This window comes from Bos taurus, chromosome 1, assembly GCF_002263795.3.
Source record: "Bos taurus isolate L1 Dominette 01449 registration number 42190680 breed Hereford chromosome 1, ARS-UCD2.0, whole genome shotgun sequence".
NCBI classification, from domain to species: domain Eukaryota; kingdom Metazoa; phylum Chordata; class Mammalia; order Artiodactyla; family Bovidae; genus Bos; species Bos taurus.
Window position 1 is genome coordinate 7,881,261 of NC_037328.1, and position 13,673 is coordinate 7,894,933.

Sequence of the window (13,673 nt, forward strand, 5' to 3'; positions counted from 1 at the left end):
CTAAAAAGCCTCTTGATGAAAGTGAAAGTGGAGAGTGAAAAAGTTGGCTTAAAGCTCAACATTCAGAAAAAGAAGATCATGGCATCCGGTCCCACCACTTCATGGGAAATAGATGGGGAAACAGTGGAGACAGTGTCAGACTTTATTTTTCTGGGCTCCAAAATCACTACAGATGGTGACTGCAGCCATGAAATTAAAAGATGCTTACTCCTTGGAAGGAAAGTTATGACCAACCTAGATAGCATATTCAAAAGCAGAGACATTACTTTGCCAACAAAGGTCCATCTAGTCAAGGCTATGGTTTTTCCTGTGGTCATGTATGGATGTGAGAGTTGGACTGTGAAGAAGGCTGAGCACCGAAGAATTGATGCTTTTGAACTGTGGTGTTGGAGAAGACTCTTGAGAGTCCCTTGGACTGCAAGGAGATCCAACCAGTCCATTCTGAAGGAGATCAGCCCTGGGATTTCTTTGGAAGGAATGGTGCTAAAGCTGAAACTCCAGTACTTTGGCCACCTCATGCGAAGAGGTGACTCATTGGAAAAGACTCTGATGATGGGAGGGATTGGGGGCAGGAGAAGAAAGGGATGACAGAGGATGAGATGGCTGGATGGCATCACTGACTCGATGGACGTGAGTCTGGGTGAACTCCTGGAGTTGGTGATGGACAGGGAGGCCTGGCATGCTGCGATTCATGGGGTCACAAAGAGTCGGACACGACTGAGCTACTGATCTGATCTGATCTTTAGAGTCCAAGCTAATGCTTTCTTTGCCAATACAGTCTTTCAGAACCTTAATTGGCTTCAGAAATATTTGCTTCTAGTTAATTCATTGTGCCTATGTGTGTGTGTGTGTGTGTGTGTGCTCAGTTGCTTAGTCATGTCCAAGTCTTTTTGACACCATGGACTGTAGCCCACAAGGCTTCTCTGTCCATTGAATTTTCTAGACAAGAAATACTGGAGTGGGTTGCCATTTCCTATTCCAGAGGATCTTCTCGAGCCAGAGATTAAACCCATGTCTTCTGCATACAGGCGGATTCTTCACCACTGCACCACCTGGCAATATAATCACATTGAAAATTCTTTCCCAGACATAGTTCTTAAGTCTGCCATATAATTTCACTTTCCCTCATGCTTGTTTCTCTGAACTTAATAGGTGCTATCTTAAAACCATTTACAACTAGCTGCAGTAGGAAAGCAATGCCTTTAACTGAACTTGTGCCACATGGCTGGTTCTTTTTCTGAAAAGTATTAATAGTATTCGGGAGCAAATACTTTTGGGCTCCAAGAACTGTTGACTTCTCCAGCCCAGCTACTTTTTGGTCAGTCATATACAAGCTAATGTTGTTCTTGAAATACTTTGCTACAAGTAGCATGTAAGGCCAACACACACTATTATTTGGGCTGCTTCTAATGATTTTCTGAGAATTGTAGTTCTACGAACTGTTCTGATTTTTAAACTATCTCAGACAGCAGTTGGAGTATAGTTGATTTATAATATTGTGTTAGTTCACTATTTTGACACTGCATAGCATAGTTCATCAACTTTCTAGCCTGTATCAGCTATTTTTCCCACAACCAAGCTCCTTAGCTCATGTCATCTATTAACTTTTTTTTTTTTTTCGTATATGAGTATTTCATTTCAAGGTACTAAATTCTGTACTAATTAGGGTATGCTAAGCTGTGATCAAAGGCATGTAAAATGTATAATGGCTCAACACAAGGGACGATTATATTTTCTTCCATAGTAACAATCCTAAGTATATATTCCCAACTGGTGGACAGTTCTTTTCTGTATTGCAATTCAGAGACCCAAGTTTCTTCCATCTTCTGTAAGTTCCTAGGACCACAATCATTTTATCTAGTTTGTGGTAGGAGAAAGAGAGCATCGAGAATGCACAAGGTTGTGGCCTTGGTCAGAAAATGGTATGCCTAATTTTCATTTAGCAAGTGTGAACTGGTCACAAGGCCAGGTAGAGTTGATAATGGCGCTCCAGGCTCCATGAAGCAACTACAGGGGTATACACAGAAGCAGAGAGGCAATTTCCATGGACAGTCATCTGCCTCTGCCTCTTTGGCTAAATAACATTTTTATGTGTCTGTATAGATAGTAAAGTACCTATCACTGAATAAGGTGAATATCTTAGCAATTTTATAACATGAGAAAAACTATCTGCAGAAAAACTAGTGATTTGCCCAAGATCATATAGTTTATAAAAGTCAGAGTCCAGTATGAATAAGTATGAACCCAGTACTTATTTTTCCAAAATATTTTCCAATATTTCCAAACATTAATCAGTATTACACAGCCCCAAATCTTAGGCCACTTAATATCATATTTTTCTTACAATAATAAAATCATAGAATCTAATATTATTAGTGAATTTAACAAGGGTGAATTTTTTCTTTCATAACTTCAAAATTGACCAAAGTCTTCAATTATAACTCTTTTTCTTTAAAGAGAAAGGAATAAAATTACTTTTTTTGTGAATGGGTGCTCATAGTTCATATTTGCCAGTTTCTGAATAATAGTTATATTTAGCGGTTTATTTAAGATTTCAAAACCAATTTTCCTAATGCACAGTGTATATTAGGAAATTTTTTCTTATTAGACAGTCATTTATTCCTCACTTTTTAAAAAAGCCATTGAGAAATAACTGCTTGGAAGGAGGCTCTGCACTATGTGTTCCAATATTGAAAACATGTAAAAAGAAAATCCAATGAAGATAAATTACCCTCTCTTTTGTGCTTTTAAAAAATCAAATAAATGCAGTCAGTATTATGGAGGGAATTGTATTTGTTTTCTTTCTGCCTTGTCTTTTTCTATTTCAAATATATTGCATATTCATAAGACTATAAAAATTTAAATAGGAAAAGAGTTTTGAGATCTTCTCTTCCAATCTCTCATTTGACTTTATTAGAACTTAATGTAGTTACAATAGTCTTAATATAGTTTTAAGAAATTAACGAATAGCATACAGACTTCTCTTTCATAGATAATGCCATTTGAGTTTATTTGACATGCGTTCCCACTTCTTTAAAGTTTTATTATTCTTGCATTTTTCTTCAATGACTTTGGGAGAAAAAAAAATCTCTTCAAGTTATGTAACAACAGAATAGCCTCGAATTGGGGATTTGTGGCTCACTGTCTAAAGCGTGGTCTAGACAATAGCAAATTCCTCAATTCTGCACAGCAGAACACAAGTTGCCAACTTGAACATGGATTTAGCTGAAACATTGCATTTCATATTTCAGTGTTGCATTCCATTTGATTGTACTAAAGTGTTGGACATCGAAACAGAATTCTGGTGTTCTGATTCCATGACCTAGGTATGAGTTTATGCCGCCTGGATACAACCCAGAAGACTTTGAAATCTGCCCAGAACACTGAACACCAGCTCCTTGACTGCAAGCACCAGACTGTGTATGCTTCTTTCCTGTTTGTTAAGCCCCAGAGTGAAAAGCCCAGTACACAATGAGTCAGATTTTTCCAGAGTGTTGGTCATATCCTCGACACTAGCTTGGCCATCTTGATAATCAAGTTAATTGCTACATGTCACTAAGATGCTAAGAAGTCATAAATGGATAAGTATGGCTTCCAAAGTTGCAAAATTTTCTTCCTAAATAATTAATACTATAAAACCAATCAAAATCATGGAACATCTGAAACAGTACATTTTTATAACACAATAATTTGCCTACATATAAGTGAGTGCTGTTCTGAGAATGCATTGGTAAGCCCAACAAAGTTAGCCTATGTACTAAACTAACGCAATCATCTGCTGCTTTTACGCTTGCTTACCAGACATCCTGGGCTGGAAATAAAGGTGCTGTACTACTGTACTCTGTACAATACTATATAGTAGAGTACACAAAAGCACAGCTGTGAGGAGGCACACACATGTGTGTGTGACCATGCATGCCACACATGTGAACTAAGTCATGTGACTGGGCATGCAAATGCACATTCCCATCTTTGAAAGTTTGCAACTTGAAAGTTCATATGTAGGGGAATTACTGTACCTTATTTTGATAAAATATGTCAATTATTATTTGGCCAAAGAATAACTTAAAGTGACTTTTGTCTATCAAATGAGAACTGCTGATACAGCCAGATCTTACTACACTTTACCTGTTTTCCTTCTCATTTCTACTGAAAGTGTTAAAAAAGATAAAAGATAAAACCGATATGATCAGAGAGAAATAGGAAAGGAGTTGCTGCTGCAAGTGAGATATCAGTAAGTGCCCACACAGGTGAGATCAGTGGAAAGTGAGACAGTCCACACCACAGGGAGCAGGACACGGAGGCATCACACCCATAGCAAGGCATGCCAGTGGGTCACGTGTGAGGCTTGTTACAGAGTTGGATGAAACTCTGTGTACACATTGAATATTTAGTGCCCCTCATAATGTCCTATCCCACACAATACTACCCAAGAATGCCATGTAAGGCAAGACTTCTGCAATTGGTTCTACAGACAAGCAGCCTGAGGTCATATAGAAGGTGTCTTAGCTCAGGCTGCCACACTAAAAGCCATAGTGGCTTAAACAACAGAAATCAGTTTTCTTACAGTTCTGGAGCCTGGAAGTCCAAGATTTGGGTGCAAGGTTTGTTGTGGTGACACTTTCTGGTTAGCACTTTTGCACTATGTCTCCGTAAGCCAGAGAGAGGAAGAGATCTCTTGTGTTCGTCTTCTTTATATGTCTTCCTTATAAGGCTGTAGTTTTGTCAGAATAGGGGTCTCCACTTATGGCCTCATTTAACCCTGATAACCTCCTAAAGTCACTATCTTCAAATACAGTCACATTGGGCGTTAAGGCTACAACATATGAATTTGGCAGAGGGGCACATGTCAGTCCATAGCAATATGTGATTTAAATAGAGAAATCTTGAGTCTGTGTGTGCTCATTCTCTATACAACCCTCGTGTAGTCTAATAAAATACCTTATTTCTAGAAGTTTCAAAGGTTCCTAAACACCCTTGGGTGAGCCCCATGTCTTTCATTCTGAGAATTATGGAGAGGAATATTATTGCTTAATTGCTAAGTCATGTCCAATTCTTTTGTGACCCCATGGACTGTAGCCCACCAGGCTCCTCTGTCTGTGGGATATCCCAGGCAAGAATACTGGAGTGGATTGCCATTCCCTTCTCCAAGTGATCTTCCCTGGCCAGGGATCTAATCCACATCTCCTGCTTGACAGGCAGATTCTTTACCACTGAGCCACCTGGGAAGCCCATTGAGAGGAATACCCAGGTTTTACTCATAAAATATGATATATGGTTAATTTTTTAATAATAAGAGGTTCATTTTTAATATAACACATGTGTCCTTTAAATCTTAGCCGATTAACAGGAGCATTACAGATATTATTGGAGAAGGAAATGGCAATCCAGTATTCCTGCCTGGGAAATCCCATGGACAGAGTTGCCTGGTAGGCTACAGTCCATAGGGTCACAAAGAGTCAGATAAAACTTAGTGACTAAACCACTATAGGTATTATGGGTAGAACAGTTTTATTATGGAAATGAAAGCTTATAAATATATAGAAGGATGTGGGCATGTGAAGGTCTGAAAGAGAAATGAAATTTAGCGAAAGTCACTAATCAAGAGAAACTGTTTTGGGTGGGCTGATCAGAAATTGCAGAAAAGATTCAGAAGATGCCCATGTCTGGTTACTGAACTGTGACTTTATATAAAGGGAGGTGTTTCAGAAGGGTCTGTGCAAGCTCTCACCTTGTTATAGCTTGGTAGTTGGCTTGGAGCTACTACTGTTGGTGATCAGTTCAGTTCAGTTCATTTCAGCTGCTCAGTCGTGTTCAACTCTTTGTGACCCCATGGACTGCAGCATGCCAGGTTTCCCTGTCTATCACCAACTCCCAGAATCCACCCAAACCCATGTCCATTGAGTCCGTGGTACCATCCAACCCATCTCATCCTCTGTCGTCCACTTTTCCTCCTGCCTTCAACGTTTCCCAGCATCAGGGTCTTTTCAAATGAGTCAGCTCTTCCCATCAGGTGGCCAAAGGATTGGAGTTTCAGCTTTAGCATCAGTCCTTCCAATGAACACCCAGGACTGATCTCCTTTAGGATGGACTGGTTGGATCTCCTTGCACTCCAAGGGATTCTCAAGAGTCTTCTCCAACAGCACAGTTCAAAAGCATCAATTCTTCGGCACTCAGCTTTCCTTACAGTCCAACTCTCACATCCATACATGACTACTGGAAAAACCATAGCCTTGACTAGATGGGCCTTTGTTGGCAAAGTAATGTCTCTGCTTTTTAATATGCTGTCTAGGTTGGTCATAACTTTCCTTCCAAGGAGCAAGCGTCTTTTAATTTCATGGCTGCAGTCACCATCTGCAGTGACTTTGGAGCCCAGAAAAATAAAGTCTGACACTGTTTCCACTGTTTCCTCATCTATTTGCCCTGAAGTGATGGGACTGGGTGCCATGATCTTAGTTTTCTGAATGGTGAGTTTTAAGCCAACTTTTTCACTGTCCTGTTTCACTTTCATCAAAAGGCCCTTTAGTTCTTCTTCACTTTCTGCCATAAGGGTGGTGTCATCTGCATATCTGGGGTTATTGGTAGTTCTCCTGGCAATCTTGATTCCAGCTTGTGCTACTTCCAGCCCAGAGTTTCACATGATGTACTCTGCATATAAGCTAAATAAGCAGGGTGACAATATACAGCTTTGACATACTCCTTTTCCTATTTGGAACCAGTCTGTTGTTCCACGTCCAGGTCTAACTGTTGCTTCCTGACCTTCACACAACAGTAAAATGGTGAGCTGAAACCGGAACCCAATCAACATCCTCCAACTTTCTGTCACCTTGTTTCCTACAATTACAACCTCTCAAAATTATTGAGACAAGCTCCTCTTTTATTCAACTCAAATCTGGATTCTGATGTACATGGTTCCCAATTTCAGCTAAATTGACACAACAAAATCCAGTATATACATGCATTTTTATTAAGGCCATATATTATGGATGACTATGTAGTTACTGAAAAATGATACATCATCTTTCAATCATACAATCATCATCAAATCATAGAATACTAGTTTCAGTGGATCTCAAAACAGCATTTCCAGGATTATGAGATTTCCAGATACAAAAACGATCAATGTGCCAAAAACTCAGGTGAGGTCAACAAAGATGAGATATAATACAGATTGTTAGGTTTGGCAATTTGGAAACCATTCATGAACTCCGAAAGAATGATTTCTTTAAAGCACAAATCTGATGTGGAATAAATTAGAAGTGAGGAAATAGAAGTGTGTACATTATACATACACAAAATTATATATTAAACAAATGCAAGTATAAAATATCTACAGCTAGAATATAGTTCAGGAGCTCAGGAGTTATTGTCTGTTTACCTTATCATACTTACATTCCTCATATCAAGATCTATGAAAAGTCTTAAATCACAACAAATTATAATTTGGCAAGTTAACCAAATAGGCTGCCATGTAATTATCTTAAAAAAAAAAAAAAAAGATATTCCATAACATCTGTAACAAGAAAGGAGAGAAAGGAATTTGTAGATGACTGACAGTCTCTGCAACAGTGACTGTTGGAATTTACTTCTATTTTCTGAGACTTAGTTAATATTGGGAAAATAACATCTTACAGGAAGTGTAAAGTGAGTGGCATGTGGTAGGCAACCACATAACTTGAGTTTCTTTTCCTTCTTCCTTCCTCATTTCTAACTTGACTTAAGCCCCCACCAATATGAGAATTCCCTTTCCAACATCCTTGAACATTCAGTCTTTGGTACAAAGATTTTAATGATAGGAAGCCTATTTTCTTACAAGTAAACTTACTCCATTGTTTAAAATGTCCTCTATTTGGAGGTTGTGTCTGCATATTGATCTGAAATCAGTTTTCTTTAATTTTTACCAATTGATTGGTTTTTTTTTTTTTTCAATTGATTGGTTTTATAGCCACTTAACAGTGAATTTTCTTACTCATATAAATGAACCCATCATAGGAGAATTTGTTACAAATATGTGTTTGCTTTAATATATAAATATTTACATATATTTTAAAATTGGTTTGTTACTTTGGATTTTATCTTTAACATTTTTTACTATGGTAAAAGTCATATTTTAAAATATATTATTTTAACTATTTTTAACTGTACGGTTCAGTGAGACTAAGAGCATTCACATTGTTGTACAACTCTCATCATCACCCATCTTCTGAACTTTTCATGTTCCTAAACTGAAACTTAGGCTACGTGGTGACTCAGACAGTAAAGAATCTGCCTGCAATGTGGGAGACCTAGGTTCAGTTCCTGGGTTGAGAAGATCCCCTGGAGAAGGAAATGGCAACCGACTCCAGTAACCTTGCCTGGAGAATTCCATGGACAGGGGAGCCTGGCAGGATACAGTCCATGGGGCCATAAAGAGTCAGACAATACTGAACAACTCAATATGCACACATGCACATTTGAAAATGAGCTATTCCGGGAGAGTCTCAGCTTTGGTTTTCTTTATTTGTGGATTTCCTAAGGAATTATTTAGCTTCTACTTTTTCTCATCCTTCATTTTGAAATGGTACCTTTTCTACAAAGTGTGGTTGAGTCTCTATTTCTGGAAGAAATGCCTTGTAACCAGAGGATCTGGTTCCTCTGTAAACCTGTCACAGTGCTGGCCTGGTGCAGGAATGAATTACCACACACTTGCATTCAACAGGGCTTTGAAGTTTCTATTCCAGGGCTCTGAAGTACTCCCATTGTCCATTCTCCTGTGCTATTCACTTCAAGATAGCTTCTCTAAAACAAATCCTCTCTCTCCTCAGTCTTCTTTCTAACTCTGAGCAACAGAAGCCAGCCCTGCCCCTGTTGACTTTCTTCAAACCTCACAGCAGCCCTCAATGTCGTGTTTTGAGACCAGACACTGTCTTGTATACAATGACTTGAGATGCTGAAAGACAATCATTAGCCTTTTCTAATTAATGTCCTCCCTGTTCACCAAAGCTTAAGGGATATTCTCTGTTTACCTGTACACTTTTTACCTCACCTATACTTGATGTAGAATTCTTCAACTTTAACTTTCTTCCCCAACCTTTATGCTATCTCCTATGCCTTTATATTGACTGTGGATACTCTCCAAGATCCTTAGCTTTTCTTTTTTTTTTTTTTATTTTATTTTTTTTATTTATTTTTTGCCTTTTTTTTTTTTCATTTTTTTTCTCTAATTTTATTTTATTTTTAAACTTTACATAATTGTATTAGTTTTGCCAAATATCAAAATGAATCCGCCACAGGTATACATGTGTTCCCCATCCTGAACCCTCCTCCCTCCTCCCTCCCCATACCATCCCTCTGGGCCATCCCAGTGCACCAGCCCCAAGCATCCAGCATCATGCATCGAACCTGGACTGGCAACTCGTTTCCTACATGATATTTTACATGTTTCATTGCCATTCTCCCAAATCTTCCCACCCTCTGCCTTTCCCACAGAGTCCATAAGACTGTTCTATACATCAGTGTCTCTTTTGCTGTCTCGTACACCGGGTTATTGTTACCATCTTTCTAAATTCCATATATATGCGTTAGTATACTGTATTTATGTTTTTCCTTCTGGCTTACTTCACTCTGTATAATAGGCTCCAGTTTCATCCACCTCATTAGAACTGATTCAAATGTATTCTTTTTAATGGCTGAGTAATACTCCATTGTGTATATGTACCACAGCTTTCTTATCCATTCATCTGCTGATGGACATCTAGGTTGCTTCCATGTCTTGGCTATTATAAACAGTGCTGCGATGAACATTGGGGTACACGTGTCTCTTTCTCTTCTGGTTTCCTCAGTGTGTATGCCCAGCAGTGGGGTTGCTGGATCATAAGGCAGTTCTATTTCCAGTTTTTTAAGGAATCTCCACACTGTTCTCCATAGTGGCTGTACTAGTTTGCATTCCCACCAACAGTGTAAGAGGGTTCCCTTTTCTCCACACCCTCTCCAGCATTTATTATTTGTAGACTTTTGGATCGCAGCCATTCTGACTGGTGTGAAATGGTACCTCAAAGCAATTTATAGATTCAACACAATCCCTATCAAGCTACCAACAGTATTCTTCACAGAGCTAGAACAAATAATTTCACAATTTGTATGGAAATACAAAAAACCTCGAATAGCCAAAGCGATCTTGAGAAAGAAGAATGGAACTGGAGGAATCAACCTACCTGACTTCAGGCTCTACTACAAAGCCACAGTTATCAAGACAGTATGGTACTGGCACAAAGACAGAAATATTGATCAATGGAATAAAATAGAAAGCCCAGAGATAAATTCACGCACATATGGACACCTTATCTTCGACAAAGGAGGCAAGAATATACAATGGATTAAAGACAATCTCTTTAACAAGTGGTGCTGGGAAATCTGGTCAACCACTTGTAAAAGAATGAAACTGGATCACTTTCTAACACCATACACAAAAATAAACTCAAAATGGATTAAAGATCTCAACGTAAGACCAGAAACTATAAAACTCCTAGAGGAGAACATAGGCAAAACACTCTCCGACATACATCACAGCAGGATCCTCTATGACCCACCTCCCAGAATATTGGAAATAAAAGCAAAAATAAACAAATGGGACCTAATTAACCTTAAAAGCTTCTGCACATCAAAGGAAACTATTAGCAAGGTGAAAAGACAGCCTTCAGAATGGGAGAAAATAATAGCAAATGAAGCAACCGACAAACAACTAATCTCAAAAATATACAAGCAACTCCTACAGCTCAACTCCAGAAAAATAAACGACCCAATCAAAAAATGGGCCAAAGAACTAAATAGACATTTCTCCAAAAAAGACATACAGATGGCTAACAAACACATGAAAAGATGCTCAACATCACTCATTATCAGAGAAATGCAGATCCTTAGCTTTTCTGAGAATGCTCTTATGTTTCCTTTTGCTAAATGAAACCTGAGAGTTCTCCAAGGACACTGAAAAGAAGCTGCTCTGGGCAGTGTATCATTCTTATATACTTGACAAACTGAGGGGTCAGGCGAGACGATCAACATTCTCTTGGCTCCTTACTGCTTCTTCCCACTGATATCTTTGACCAATGATATCATTCCTTCCCATTGAGATCTTTGACTGTGTCTGATCTTTGACCTTCCTCATTACTGTCATCGGCTAACCTTCCGATCACTTCTCCTCAAATTCATGGGTGTTTGGCCACTGGTCTCTTACAAACTTGCTCTTCATCCTGACTTCTGCCAAAATCTTCAGGGATTTCAAAAAGTGAACATCTCACACTACGTAGCATCATGACTTCTGGGTTTTCTCTTCATTACTACAGGACCTTCACTCCATTCCATTTCAATGACACCACTTAAAAGAGGAAAAATGAAAACTCTCATTACAATCTGAGTTGTATAGGGTTGGCCAAAAAGTTCATTCGAGTTTTTCCATAAGATGGTACAGAAATACTCAAATGAACTTTTTGGCCAGCCTGATGTTTCAAATCACTTTAAAATTTGAAACACAGAATTATAGAGATAGAGAAGAATAAATACATAAATTGTTACTCTTGCTTCTTTTTTTTTTTCAGCTGAACATAAAACCAAAAGTCCTACCCCTTCCCTGTGACCTGATTCACATTTGCAGCTGAAATGCAGGTGGTGTTTTTAGCTATTTTAGATGACTCAGTTCCTTAAATCTGGTGAGTCTTTTTTTTTTTTTCTTTATTGATTTATGTTCCAAATTTCTTTAGTCATGCCGAAAGTTTTTCATAGTCCAAGGACCGAAAAAATCAGAGGAAAGAAAAAACCAGAATGTTAACTGTCATGCAATATTTAAAATAAATGCCAATTTGACTTCCTACTTTTTGATGAATATTTGTAATGCATTTTTTAGGATGACTATCATTTCAGGAGGCTTCACAAAGCACAGAAGAAAATAAAAGGAAGGAAATATTTTGTAACAAAGCAATTTTGTTTGGATTTGGGGGGGACCAGTTAGTCTTCTTGTCTTAAAAGTTTTGATTTGTAATCATGAGAACTCATTCCATAAAAATTTCAAAACCAAGAGTGTGTTTCCATAATGTTTTTGTTGTCTCGATAACAAGAGCTTGACACTTCAGTTTGTGTCTTGGCCTAATACTTTCCTATATATTGTCTGCCAATGAAAAGAATTTGAAATGCCATGTATAATGTTTACCTTTGAAATAAAGTCTTCTTTGGTGAAATTTTTATTGTTTTGAAGATGGACAAGTAACTTCTCTATGGTTAATGAGCCTGAAACAGGAAGTGGTTTTGACTCAAACAATGACAGTATCCAGCATGGCCAAAAGACAGAAAATTAATACACTTCACATTCCATGACATACTCATTTCAGACAAACACAATTTCAATAAGCCTTTGTCTTCTCCTTAGTAAAGCAGAGAAGAACATTTTACCTGCTAGAAGGAAGGGCTAATTATAATATCTCTTTCATTCCCAAATATTTTTCATGAATTGTAAGGAAATCACTGTGCTAGATTTTATGGTTAATGTAGATGTGAGTAACAGAGAAGATAGTAGTAGTAAAAGGTGAGGCAAAGAGTATGGTATATAGAATCAAAAATTGAATCCATGTTCCAATTGTATTATTTATTAGCTCTGTGACTATTACAAAAAAATTCAACATTTCTCATTTTCTTCATTGGTCAAGTAGAGACATGGTTGTGTGATCTTAGAGGAAAAGTTTTCAATTTTTCACCACTGAGTATGTTATTAGCTATGAGTTTGTTATACATGGCCTTTATTACATTAAGTTACATTTCTTCTTTACTCTTTTCATTGAATTGTTATCATAAAGAGATACTGAATTTTTTCAAGTACCTTTTTCTGCATCTATGGAGGTGATCATGTGATTTTATCCTTCATTTTGTTAATGTGCTGTATCATATTAATTGATTTTCATACATTGAAATGGTACGTATTCTTGGAATAAATCTTACTTGATTGTGGTATATGATTCTTTTAATGTATTCTTAATTAGATTTGCTAATATTTTGTTGAGGATTGTTGTATCTATGCTTATCAGAGACAGCTGACCTATAATTTTCTTTTTCTGTAGGTGTCCTTGTCTGGCTTTGTAAAATCAACTTGGAAATGTTCTCTCCTATTCAGACTTTTTGACAAGCTTGCAAAGGATGGTATTAGTTTTTCTTTAAATATTTGGTTGAATTTATCAATGAGACCATCTGGTCCTGGACTTTTCTTTGTTAGGAGGTTTTTGATTTTGGGTACGGATTTGATCAGTAAAGATTTTTTTAATTCTTCATGATTCAGTCTTGGTAAGTGTATTTTTCTATATTTATCTATCTTTTCTATGTTATCAAATTTGGTGGCATGTAATTATTCATGGTAATTTCCTATGATCTGTATTTCTGTGTTATAAGTTTTAGTATCTCCTCTTTCTGATATTACTTGAATTTACTTTGTTTTTTCCTTAATTAGTTTAGTAAAGCTTTCTCAAGTTTGTTTATCTTAAAAAAAAGTTCTTATTTTCACTAGTTCTTATTTTCACTAATCTTTTCTATTTTCTTTATAATCCCTAGTTATTTCTTTATTTCTGTTTTGGTCTTTGTTATTTTCTTCCTTCTGTTAACTTTGAATTTACTTTGTTCTTCATCTTCTTATTCCTTGAAGTGTTAAATTAGGTTGA

At 37.3% G+C, this 13,673-nt stretch overlaps 1 long non-coding RNA gene across 1 annotated transcript; it reads left to right on the forward strand.

Moving 5' to 3' along the window:
* The first annotated feature begins 11,576 nt into the window (after window positions 1-11,576).
* LOC104970788 (uncharacterized) lies at window positions 11,577-13,287 on the forward strand. Its single transcript, XR_804089.4, has 2 exons — window positions 11,577-11,684; window positions 13,083-13,287. It is a non-coding gene; the product is annotated as an uncharacterized lncRNA (long non-coding RNA).
* Window positions 13,288-13,673: the final 386 nt, after the last annotated feature.